Raw genomic sequence first — 12,701 nt, forward strand, 5'->3', positions numbered from 1 at the left:
ACCTGTTGTAACTGCCCCATGTGTGCCTGTCTACCAGGTGCCTGATCTTGCAACACCATTATTAAAAGTCTCACTTTCGCTGTTCTTCATGCCTCTAAGTCCATTCTTTAGGTTTGGACGGGTGAGTGTGTTTCTCACATTCATCACCTCAAACATTTATCATTTCTTTGTGTTAGATAGATTCAAAATCCTCTCTCCTAGTATTTTGAAAATATACAATAAATTATTGTTAACTATATTCACCCTACAGTACTATAGCACACTAAAACTTATTCCCCGTATCTAGCTATAATATTGTATCTGTTAACCAACCTCTCCCTACTGTCCTCTCCCCTCTAGCTTTCCCAGCCTCTAATAATCACAGTTCTAATCTCTATTTCCATAAGCTCAACTTATTTTAGCTTTCATATGCATGAGTATTTCTCTTTCTGTGCCTGGCTTATTTCATTTTGATAATGTAGGCTCATCCGTGTTGTCATGAATGACAGGATTTCATTTTTTATGACTGAATACTAATCCATTGCATAGCTACACTACACTGACTTTATGCATTCATTTGCAGATTGATATTTAGATTGATGCAGTATCAGCTATTTTGATTAGTGCTGCAATAAACACGGAGTGAATATATTTCTTCTGCATACAAATTTCCTTTTTACCTTTTATTTTAGGTTTCTTTTAGGTTATGTGCAGTTTTCTTATATAGCTAAACTGCATGTCATGGGATTTTAGTGTACAGATTATTTCATCACCCAGGTAATAGTCATGGTATGCAATAGGTAGTTTTTCAATCCTCTCCCTCCTCTCAACCTCCACCCTCAAGGTGGCCCCAATGTCTGTTGTTTCCTTCTTCCCTTTGGATAAAGACTTAATAGTGGAAAAAACTGAATCATATGGTAGTTCCATCTTTTTAGTTTTTTTGAGAAAGGTCCACACTGTTTTTCATATGGCTTTACTAATTTACTTTCCCACTAATAAGAGTTCTCTTTTCTCCTCATCTTTATTAGTATTTAGCATTTTTTATAATAGCCATTCTAACTGAGGAGAAATGATATACCATTGTGGTTTTGATTTGCATTTCACTGATGATTAGTGAGGTTTAGCATTTCTTTAAATTTTACTTTAAGTTCTGGGATACATGTGCAGGACATGCAAGTTTGTTACATAGGTATATATGTGCCATGATGGTTCGCTACACCTATCAAGCCATTATCTAGGTTTTAAGCCCTGCATGCATTAGGTATTTGTTCTAATACTCTCCCTCCCTTGCCTACCACCCCCCAAACAGGGGCCAATGTGTGATGTTCCCCTCCCTGTGTCCATGTGTTCTCATTGTTCAACTCCCCTTATGAGTGAGAACATGTGGTGTTTGATTTTCTGTTCATGTGTTAGTTTGCCAAGGATGATGGTTTCCAGCTTCATTCATGTCCCTGCAAAGAACAAGAACTCATGCTTTTTTATGTCTGCATAGTATTCCAGGATGTGTATGTGCCACATTTTCTTTATCCAGTCTATTATTGATAGGCATTTGGGTTGCTTACAAGTCTTTGCTATAGTAAATAGTGCTGCAATAAACATAGGTGTGCACGTGTCTTTATAGTAAAATAATTTATAATCCTTTTGGTATATACCCAGTAATGGGATTGCTGGGTCAAATGATATTTCTGGTTCTAGATCCTTGAGGAGTAACCACACTGTCTTCCACAATAGTTGAACTAATTTACACTCCCACCAATCGTGTAAAAGCATCCTATTTCTCTACATCCTCTCCAGCATCTGTTGTTTCCTGACTTTTTAATGATCGCCATTCTAACTGGCGTGAGATGGTATCTCATTGTGGTTTTGATTTGCATTTTTCTAATGATCAGTGATGACGAGCCTTTTCTCATAGGTTTGTTAGCCACATAAATGTCTTCTTTTGAGATGTATGTGTTCATATCCTCTGCCCACTTTTTGATGGGGTTGTTTTTTTCTTGTAAATTTGTTTAAGTTCCTTGTAGATCCTGGATACTAGACCTTTGTCAGATGGACAGGTTGCAAAAATTTTCTCCCATTCTGTAGGTTGCCTGTTCAATCTGATGATAGTTTGTTTAGCTGTGCAGGAGCTCTTGAGTTTAATTAGATCCCATTTGTCAATTTTGGCCTTTGTTGCCATCGCTTTTGGTGTTTTAGTCATGAAGTCTTTGCCCATGCCTATATCCTGAATGGTATGGCCTAGGTCTTCTTCTAGGGTTTTTATGGTTTTGGGTTTTACATTTAAGTCATTAATCCATCTTGAGTTGATTTTTGTGTAAGGTTTGAGGAAGGGGTCCAGTTTCAGTTTTCTGCATATGGCTAGCCAGTTTTCCCAGCACCATTTATTAAATAGGGAATCCTTTTCCCATTGCTTGCTTTTGTCAGGTTTGTCGAAGATCAGATGGTTGCAGTTGTGGGTATTGTTTCTGAGGCCTCTGCCTCTGTTCTCTTCCATTGGTCTATATATGTGTTTTGGTAGCATAATATGCTGTTTTAGTTACTATAGCCTTGTAGTATACTTTGAAGTCAGATAGCGTGATGCCTCCAGCTTTGTTCTTTTTGCTTGGTATTGTCTTGGATATACAGGCTCTTTTTTGGTTCTGTATGCAATTTAAAGTAGTCTTTCTAGCTCTGTGAAGAAAGTCAATAGTAGCTTCATGGGAATAGCACTGAATCTGAAATTTTACTTTGGGCAGTATGGCCATTTTCATGATATTGATTCTTCCTATCCATAAGCATGGAATGTTTTTCCATTTGTTTGTGTACTCTCTTATTTCCTTGAGCAGTGGTTTATAGTTCTCCATGAAGAGGTCCTTCACATCCCTTGTAAGTTGGATTCCCAGGTACTTCATTCTCTTTGTAGCAATTACGAATGGGAGTTCACTCATGATTTGGCGCTCTGCTTGTCTATTATTGGTGAATAGGAATGCTTGTGATTTTTGCACAATGATTTTGTATCCTGAGATTTGCTGAAGTTGCTTGTCAGCTTAAAGAGATTTTGGGCTGAGATGTTGGGGTTTTCTAAATATACAATCATGTCGTCTGCAAATAGAGACAATTTGACCTCCTCTGTTCCTCTTTGAATGCCGTTTATTTATTTCTCTTGCCTGATTGCCCTGGCCAGAACTTCTAATATTATGTTAATTAGGAGTGGTGAGAGAGGGCATCCTTGTCTTATGCCAGTATGCAAAGGGAATGCTTCTAGCTTTTACCCGTTCAGTATGCTGTTGGCTATGGATTTGTCATAAATAGCTCTTATTATTTTGTCATATGTTCCATCAATACCTAGTTTATTGAGAGTTTTAGCATGAAAGGGTGTTGAATTTTATTGAAGGCCTTTTCCACATCTATTGAGATAATTATGTGGTTCTGTTAATGTGATGGATTACGTTTATTGATTTGCATATGCTGAACCAGCCTTGCATCACAGAGATGAAGCCAACTTAATCTTGGCAGATAAGCTTTTTGATGTGCTGCTGGATTTGGTTTGCCAGTATTTTATTGAAGATTTTCACATCGATGTTCATCAGGGATGTTGGCCTGAAATTTTCTTTTTTTGTTGTGACTCTGCCAAGTTTTGGAATCAGGATGATGTTGGCTTCATAAAATAAGTTAGGGAGGAGTCCCTCTTTTTCTATTGTTTGGAACAGTTTCAGAAGGAATGGTACCAGCTCCTCTTTGTACCTCTGGTAGAATTCAGCTGTGAATCTGTCTGGTCCTGGGCTTTTATTGGTTGGTAGGCTATTAATTATTGCCTCAATTTCAAAAGTTGTTATTGGTCTATTCAAGGATTTGACTTCTTCCTGGTTTAGTCTTGGGAGGGTATATGTGTCCAGGAATGTATCCATTTCTTCTAGATTTTCTGGTTTATTTGTCTAGAGGTGTTTATAGTATTCTCTGATGGTAGTTTGTATTTCTGTGGGATCAGTGGTGATATCCCCTTTATCGTTTTTTATTGTGTCTATTTGATTCTTCTCTCTTCTTTTATTAATCTGGCTAGTTTCTATCTATTTTGTTAACTTTTTGAAAAAAACAGCTCCTGGATTCATTGATTTTTGAAGGGTTTTTTATTCTCTATCTCCTTCAGTTCTGCTCTGATCTTAGTTATTTCTTGTCTTCTGCTAGCTTTTGAATTTGTTTGCCCTTGCTTCTCTAGTTATTTTAATTGTGATGTTAGGGTGTCAATTTTATATCTTTCTTGCTTTCTGACATGGCCATTTAGTGCTATAAATTTCTCTCTTAACACTGCTTTAGCTGTGTCCCAGAGATTCTGCTATGTTGTCTCTTCATTCTCATTGGTTTCAAAGAACTTCTTTATTTTGGCTTTAATTTCATTATTTACCCACTAGTTATTCAGGAGCAGGTTGTTGAATTTCCCTGTAGTTCTGCAGTTTTGAATGAGGTTCTTAATCCTGAGTTCTAATTTGATTGCACTGTGGTCTGAGAGACTGTTTGTTATGATTCCCAATATTTTGCATTTGCTGAGGAGTGTTGATTTCAGAATAAGTACTACGTGGTGCTGAGAAGAATGTATATTCTGTTGATTTAGAGTAGAGAGTTCTGTAGATGTCTATTAGATCTGCTTGGTCATGAGCTGAGTTCAAGTCCTGAATATTCTTGTTAATTTTCAATCTCGTTGATCTGTCTAATATGGACAGTGGGCTGTTAAAGTCTCCAACTATGATTGCGTGGGAGTCTAAGTCTCTTTTTAGGTCTGTAACAACTTGTTTTATGAATCTGGGTGCTCCTGTATTGGGTGCACATATATTAGGATAGTTAGCTCTTCTCATTGCATTGATCCCTTTACCATTATGTAATCCCTTTATTTGTCTTTTTTGATCTTTGTTGGTTTTAAGTCTGTTTGGTCAGAGACTAGGATTGCAACCTCTGCTTTTTTTTTTCTTTCCATTTGCTTGGCAAATTTTTCTCCATCCCTTTATTTTGAGCTTCTATGCGTCTTTGCATGTGCAATGGGTCTCCTGAATACAGCACACCAATGGGTCTTGACTCTTTATCCAATTTGCCAGTCTGTGTCTTTTAATTGGGGCATTTACCCCATTTACATTTAAGGCTAATATTGTTCTGTGTGAATTTGATCCTGTCATTATGATGCTACCTGGTAATTTTGCACATTAGTTGATGCAGTTTCTTCATGGTGTTGATGGTCCCTATATTTTGGTATGTTTTTGCAGTGGCTGATAACAGTTTTTCCTTTCCATATTTAGTGCTTCCTTCAGGAGCTCTTGTAAGGCAGGCCTGGTGGTGACAAAATCCTTTAGCATTTGCTTGTCTGGAAAGGATTTTATTTCTCCTTCACTTATGAAGCTTAGTTTGGCTGGATATGAAATTCGGGGTTGAAGATTCTTTTCTTTAAGAATATTGAATATTGGCACCCACTCTCTACAGGCTTGTAGGGTTTCTGTAGAAAGATCCACTGTTAGCCTGATGGGCTTCCCTTTGTAGGTTACCTGACCTTTTTCTCTGGCTGCCCTTAATGTGTGTTTCTGTGTTTCAACCTTGGAGAATCTGATGATTATGTGTCTTGGGGTACGAGGAGTACGCAGTGGTGTTCTCTATATTCCCTGAATTTGAATGTTGGCCTGTCTTGCTGTTCTCCTGGATTATATCCTGAAGTGCATTTTCCAACTTGGTTTCATTCTCCCCATCACTTTTGGGTACACCAATCAATCGGTCTTTTTACAGTCAATTTGGTCTTTTCACAGGCCCACATTTCTTGGAGGCTTTGTTCCTTCTTTTTTATTCTTTTTTTTTCTCTAATCTTGTCTTCAGACCTTATTTTAGTAAGTTAATCTTCAATCTCTGATATCTTTTCTTCCACTATTGATTTGGCTATTGATACTTTTGTAAGCTTCAGGAAGTTCTTGTGCTGTGTTTTTCAGCTTCATCAGGTCATTTATGTTCTTTTCTAAACTGGTTATTTTAGCTTGCAGTTCCCATAACCTTTTATCAAGGTTCTTAGCTTCCTTGCATTGGGTTAGAACATGCTCCTTTAGTCCACAGGAGTTTGTTATTATCCACCTTCTGAAGCCTACTTCTGTTAATTTGTCAAACTCATTCTCTGTCCAGTTTTGTGCCCTTGCTGGAGAGGAGTTGGGATCATTTAGAGGAGAAGAGGCATTCTGGTTTTTGGAATTTTCAGCATTTTTGTGCTGGTTTTTCCTCATCTTTGTGGATTTGTCTACCTTTGATTTTGAGACTGGTGACCTTTGGACTGGGTTTTGTGGGGTGGGGGTTGTTTTTGTTGATGTTGATGTTACTGCTTTCTGTTAGTTTTTCTTCTCACGATTAGGCCTCTCTTCTGCAAGTCTGTTGCAGTTTGCTAGAGGTCCACTCCAGACCCTGTTTGCCCAGTATCACCAGCAGAGGCTGCAGAACAGCAAGGATTGCTGCCTGCTCCTTCCTCCAAAAGCTATGCCCCAGGGGGGCACCAGTCTGATGCCTGCCAGAACTCTCCAGTATGAGGTGTCTGTCAATCCCTGTTGGGAGGTCTCTCCTAGTCAGGGACCCACTTGAGGAGGCAGTCTGTTCCTTAGCAGAGCTCGAGCATTGTGCTGGAAGAACCCTCCTTGTCAGTATCTGCTGCTCTCTTCAGAGCCAGCAGGCAGGAACATTTAAATCTGCTGAAGCTGTGCCCACATCTGCCCCTTGCCCCAGGTGCTCTGTCCCAGGGGGATGGCAGTTTTTTATCTATAAGCTCCTGACTGGGGCTGCTGCCTTTCTTTCAGAGATGCTCTGTCCTGTGAGGAGGAATCTAGAGACGCAGTCTGGCCATAGCTACTTTGCAGTGCTGTGTTGAGTTCCACCCAGTCCAAATTCCCAGCCTCCTTAGAACTATCAGGAGAAAAACCACCTACTCAAGCCTCACTAATGGTGGATGTGCCCCTGTCCCCACTGGGCTCCATTTTCCCAGGTCAGCTTCAGACTGCTGTGCTGGCAGTGAGAATTTCAAGCCAGTGGTTCTTAGCTTGCTGGGCTCTGTGGGAGTGGAACCCGCTGAGTGAGACCACTTAGCTCCCTGGCTTCAGCCTCCTTTCCAGGGGAGTGAATGGTTCTGTCTTGCTGGGGTTCCAGACACCACTAGGGTACAAAGAAAAAAATATTCCTGCAGCTAGCTTGGTGTTTTCCCAAACAACTGCCCAGTTTTGTGCTTGAAACCCAGGGTCCTGATGATGTAGGCACAACAAGGAATATCCTTGTCTGCAGATTGCAAAAACCAGGAGAAAAGCATAGTATCTGGGCTGGATAGCATAGTCCTTCAGGGCTCCCCTTGGCTGAAGGAGGGAGGACTCTGGCTCCTCTCACTTCCCAGGTGAGTCAATGCCCCCACCCTGCTTCTCCATGGGCTGCACCCACTGCCTAATCAGTCCCAAGGAGATGAACAGGGTACCTCAGTTGGAAATGCAGAAATCACCTTCTGTGTTGGTCTCACTGGGAGCTGCAGACTGGAGCTGTTCCTATTTGGTCATCTTGCCAGATCTAAGACATGTTGAGCATTTTTTATATACTTGTTAGCCATTTGTATGTCTTCTTTTGAGAAATATCTATTCAGATATTTTGCCCATTTTTTAAAAAAGATTGTTTGCTTTTGAGTTGAGACCCTTGTATATTCTGAATATTAGTCCTTTTCAATTGAATAGCTTGCAAATACATTATCCCATTACATAAGATGACTCTCCATTCTGTTGATTTTTTTCCTTTGCTGCACAAAAGCCTTTTAGTTTAACAGTCTCATTTGTCTATTTTTGCTTTTGTTGAGTGTGCTATTGAAGTTTTACCCATCAAATTTTTTCCTGGACAAATGTCTGCAAGTGTTTTCCCTATGTTTTTCTGTAGTAGTTTTATAGCTTGGGGTCTTACATTTAAATATTTAATCCATTTTGAATTGATTTTTGCATATAGCATATTAATATCCATGTTTCCCAGCACCAGTTAAAAACATACATTCCCCAATGTATATTGCTGGCCTCTGTGTCAAAAATAAGGTGACTTTAAATATGTAAATTTTTTCTGAATTCTCTATTCTGTTCCATTGCTCTTATGTGTCTGTTTTTACTGTCAGGTCATTTTTCATAAAACTAAAACTCAACCCATTTCACATAGGTGACATGAACAGAAATTCCTCATGGGTAAAAGTTTGAAATCTTCCAATGTGCAATCTTGGGCTACATATTTCAGTGTTCAGTGCTCCATTCTTCCACTCCTCTCCAGACCTTTGCTTTTATGCTTTGAGTGTAAGTCAGTTTTACCCACTAGAGTAAGTCCAGTTTAGGGTAGTGGCTGTGTCTAATTAATCTTCATACACTTCTCAGCACCTACTACAGTGTTGTGCATACAGTATATTTGCTTTCTATACACACACGTGCATATGGTTGTTTTTCTAGCTTGCAGGTCCTGTTTCTATTTGATATGAGACTCAGTGACCCCAGCTGAATCACTGAATCCCTCTTGCTATCACTCTACAGCCAGCCACATAGAGCTCTTTGTGTGAAAATAAGCTTATTATCAAAACATTCCACACCTGAAATTCAGTCTGTTCATTGGATGCTAATATTGAGACTGCTAGGCATATATACATTAATTATTGTGTCATGTAATAATACTAAACTGTGAATTAATTTGATCCGTGACTATCTACTAGAAGGATTCCATAGACTGCAAACCAAGTGAACTGAAAAGTGAGGAAATGATGCTTCCTCATCCCCACCATCTAAATGAAAAATTTCCTAGAAAATGTTTCCCAGCTGTCTGACATAAAACAAAAGGCACAAAAACTGTCCCCAACACATTGCACTAAGCAGAAAAGAGTAGTTTTCTTAACATCTAGTCTATTTCCCAGAAATGAAGAGCTTATCCCTGCTTTCACTTTCAATTTGGGGCAGTTTTGGTAGTTTGAGTCTTTCTGAGAATTTGTCCATTATGTCTAATTTAATGTGTTGGCATACAGTTTTTGATAGCACTACCTTAAAATCTTTTTTTATTTTTGTAGGTCAGAAGTAATGTCCCCTTTTCATTCTCGATTTTAGTAATTTGAGTCTCCTGTTCTTCTGTTGGGTTTTTTGGTTTTGTTTTGGCCAGTCTAAAAAAAACAGTTTTGTTTTGCCAATTTTGTTGATCTCTTCTAAGAACAGCTTTTGGTTTTATTGATTTTCTCTACTTTTGTCTTCTATTCTCTATCTCATTAATTTCTACTCTTAATTTCCAGAGTTCTTTATTATTTTCTTCTTTCTTCTAGCTTCAGATTCAGTTTGCTCTTCATTTACTAGCATCTTAAGGTAAAAGATTAGGTTATTGATTTGAGTTCTGATATTTTCTTACTAATTGCTCTAGAGCTTATCGTATATATAATTTATGAGAATGTATCTCACATTTATGCTAAATCAGTTCCAATGAGACAATTTTTACTCTTGTAAGTCTAAAATACTAGTTTTTCTCACTTTTTTGATATTATTAAATGCGTTAAATATATGTTCAAGCAATATATTGTTATAATTAATTCATACAATTTTATGTCTTTTAAAGAAGCTGAAGGGGAAAGTATAAATGTATAGAGCTTGTTATATTAACTTACAGTTTCAGGTTCTCTTAATGTATTCCTGGGGGTTCAAGTTAACATCTGCTGTCATTTCTTTATTCCAATGCAGCTTTGCTCCTACTGTCCTCTCTTGTCCTGTTCTTGTTAAGTATATCACGCTTCTATATGTTATGGGCCTGAAACACAATTATATACATATTGTTTTATATAAGTGTCTTATAAAAATTAGTTAAAAAGAGAAATAAGAAGAAACATGCATTTATACTGTCTTTTATAACTATATAATTATCTTACTGGGGCTCTTTGCTTGTCCATGTGGATGGGTATTGCCATCTGGAGTCATCTGCTTTCTGCCTGAAAATCTTCTTTTATTAATAGTATTTCTTGTAAAGTCAATTATCCAGTAGCAAATTTTATTTGTTTCCAGGCTTGAATCTCCCCCTGGTTCACACTCTTTTTCAAAAAAGTCAGTTTCTGTGGGAAAAGCCTTGGAGCTCTGATTTTATGGACTGCCTCTCTCTCTCTCTCTCTCTCTGGAAAATATCTCTGAGCCACGACCCATTCGACTGGGCAGAGGTGATGGCTTCTGCTCTTTTCCAATTGCCCCTCCCAACATGGAAAAACCACCCTACAAGTGAACCAGAGTGAGGGTGACAGGCCAGGGTTTCTCATTCTGCCATTCCCGAGCTAGAGCTGAAATCTTCTTGCAAAAATTATAACTGAGAATATTATTAGGTGAAAGAGATCTGACCTGACTCTATCTTACTTCTAACCTCCAAGCTGTCCTTGTTCAACCCTGAGCATAGGCCGAACTGACATTGGAAGGAATTTAGTCAGCCCTTTCCCAAAATAAAACCCCTTCTTCCCTGAGGACTAGACTGACTTTTCGAGACTAACAAATCAGTCATGAGATTAGAAATTATGGTCTGGGAGTCATGCAGCTAGAGGCCACAAGATTCCAGACCTCTCCAATTGCCATCCAGGTCAACAAACTGGCTCATCTGGTCTTGTGGCCCCCATCAGGAACCAACTCATGCAAGAGGACAGCTTTGATGCCCTGTGATTTCATCCCCAACCCAGCCAATCAGCACTCCCCACTTCCCAACCTCCTACCCGCCAAATTATCCTCAAATGTCCTCCAAATGTTTCTGAGGGTCTCCACATTTTCAGGGAGACCGATTTGAGTAATAATAAAACTCGAGACTCCCATACAGCCAGCTCTGTGTGAATTAAACTCTTTCTCTACTGCAATTCCCCTGTCTTGATAAATCAGCTCTACCTAGGCAACAGGCAAGGAGAACCTGTTGGACAATTACAGAACCTCTGCTCTATGAGTGGGACTGGGAGAGGTTGGGAGCCCTTGACTTCTGGCCACACTCACCAGAAATTTCGTCTTTACAACTCACTATTGGAGGGGATGAAAAATTCTGGTGGACTAGCACTCCTGATGGGATATGTTATCCCTGCTTAGAATGTGAGAGAAGAGGCAGTCCCACCTTCTTTCCATAGCCCCCAGTAGTGGACCTTTTGTCAACTCGAACTGAAAATGAGGATGAAAAGGCCTGAGGGTCAAGTGCCACAGACTCTTGTTATTCCTACCAGAGTTGTAGGAGTGCTCCTTCAATAGATGTTTCATTGTGACGTATGCTTCCAGGACAATTTGCAGAGATTTTAAATGGTTCAAATAATTTTGACAGATGTAAGAATGTTATGCTCTAAGAAGTAAAAGACTTTAAAGTAGTTTTAATATAAAGGAGCTACAGTGTTAAGGAAGGATAGAAAGAGTTTAGATAAAATTATTTTATAAAATGTGAATGAGAAAAGACACTATATCTGCATTTTATATACATCTAATATATAATTGTAATGTGTAAGTAAGAAACACTTCGCTGGGCCTGGTGGCTCACACTTGTAATCCCAGCACTTTGGGAGGCCAAGGTGGGTGGATCTCCTGAGGTCAGGAGTTCAAGACCAGCCTGACCAACATGGAGAAACCCCATCTCTACTAAAACTACAAAATTAGCCGGGCATAGTGGTGCATGTCTGTAGTTCCAGCTACCTGGGAGGCTGAGGCAGGAGAATCGCTTGAACCTGGGAGGTGGAGGTTGCAGTGAGCCAAGATTGTGTCACTGCACTCCAGCCTGGAAAACAAGACTGAAACTCCATCTCGAAAAAAAAAAAGAAAGAAAAAAGAAAAAAAGAAATGCTCACACAAGGTTGGGTCTGGTGGCTCACACCTATAATCCCAGCAATTTGGGAGGCTGCGGCAGGGGGATCATTTGAAGGAAGGAGTTCAAGACCAACCTAAGCAACAAAGTGAAACCACATCACTATAAATATATTTTTTTAAATGAAATGTTCACTCAGGCTTTTTACTATTTTATTTGTTTTTGCTGCAAAATAGAGATAATGCCACTTATTCTGTATGTTAGAAGTTTTTATTGAATTAGACACAAAATGCTAACAGCTCTTAGAAAACAATCTATAAAAATAAAATCACACTATAATGAATTTAAAAATAAAAAACCTGTAAATAAAATATTTCCACAATTTTTCACTTAGCAAACAAGCAGCATAGTGAAGTAGTTCAAGAAGGTATGGGATCATGAGTGCCTGGGTTCAGATTAGTTACAGTGCTATGATTTTAGACAACTAATAAAGTCTTTCTGTGCTCAGTTTCTATAAAACCATGAGGAAATATTATGAGTTTTCAGTTGTGTGATTCATGTAAAGCCATCAGTACTGAGCCTGGAACATGAGTACAACACATGGAGCCCCCTCCTGACTGTGTGCTGGGCATTAACTGCCAGGGGCTAGGCATTCATGAGAGTGCTAAACATGCCCTTTCCTTATGTACTGCACCTCTCAAAGAATAGGCAGCTCCATTGTGAGTGTGTCTATTATTTTAGGAAATTGTATCTGAAAATTAACGTGATGCCTCCTCATTCTAAGATTCTCAAACTGACTCAATCCATGAGACACGTATCATTGTATTCAAAAGCTAATGGACATTTTGTTAGACAACAAATGGTTTCTAAGGTTTCCAACAACAACCCAAACAAACAAACAAACAAAAAAATAAACTTTGAAACTTTTGGTTGAGCAATCATTAAACCCTCCCACTGGCACACTC

The 12,701-nt window shown here is 38.9% G+C and overlaps 1 protein-coding gene across 28 annotated transcripts in view; it reads right to left on the reverse strand.

Moving 5' to 3' along the window:
• The window catches only part of LOC141407713 (uncharacterized), a 198,551-nt gene that overhangs the window by 100,651 nt on the left and 85,199 nt on the right, over positions 1–12,701 (reverse strand). For all 28 annotated transcript variants that reach the window (XR_012417952.1, XR_012417953.1, XR_012417970.1 and 25 more), the window contains one exon: positions 9,605–9,744. The gene's annotated coding sequence lies outside the window, so the exon portion shown is untranslated. The remainder of the gene's footprint in view (positions 1–9,604; positions 9,745–12,701) is intronic.

The sequence above is a fragment of the Macaca fascicularis genome, chromosome 1 (genome assembly GCF_037993035.2).
Source record: "Macaca fascicularis isolate 582-1 chromosome 1, T2T-MFA8v1.1".
In the NCBI taxonomy this organism is placed as follows: Eukaryota; Metazoa; Chordata; class Mammalia; order Primates; family Cercopithecidae; genus Macaca; species Macaca fascicularis.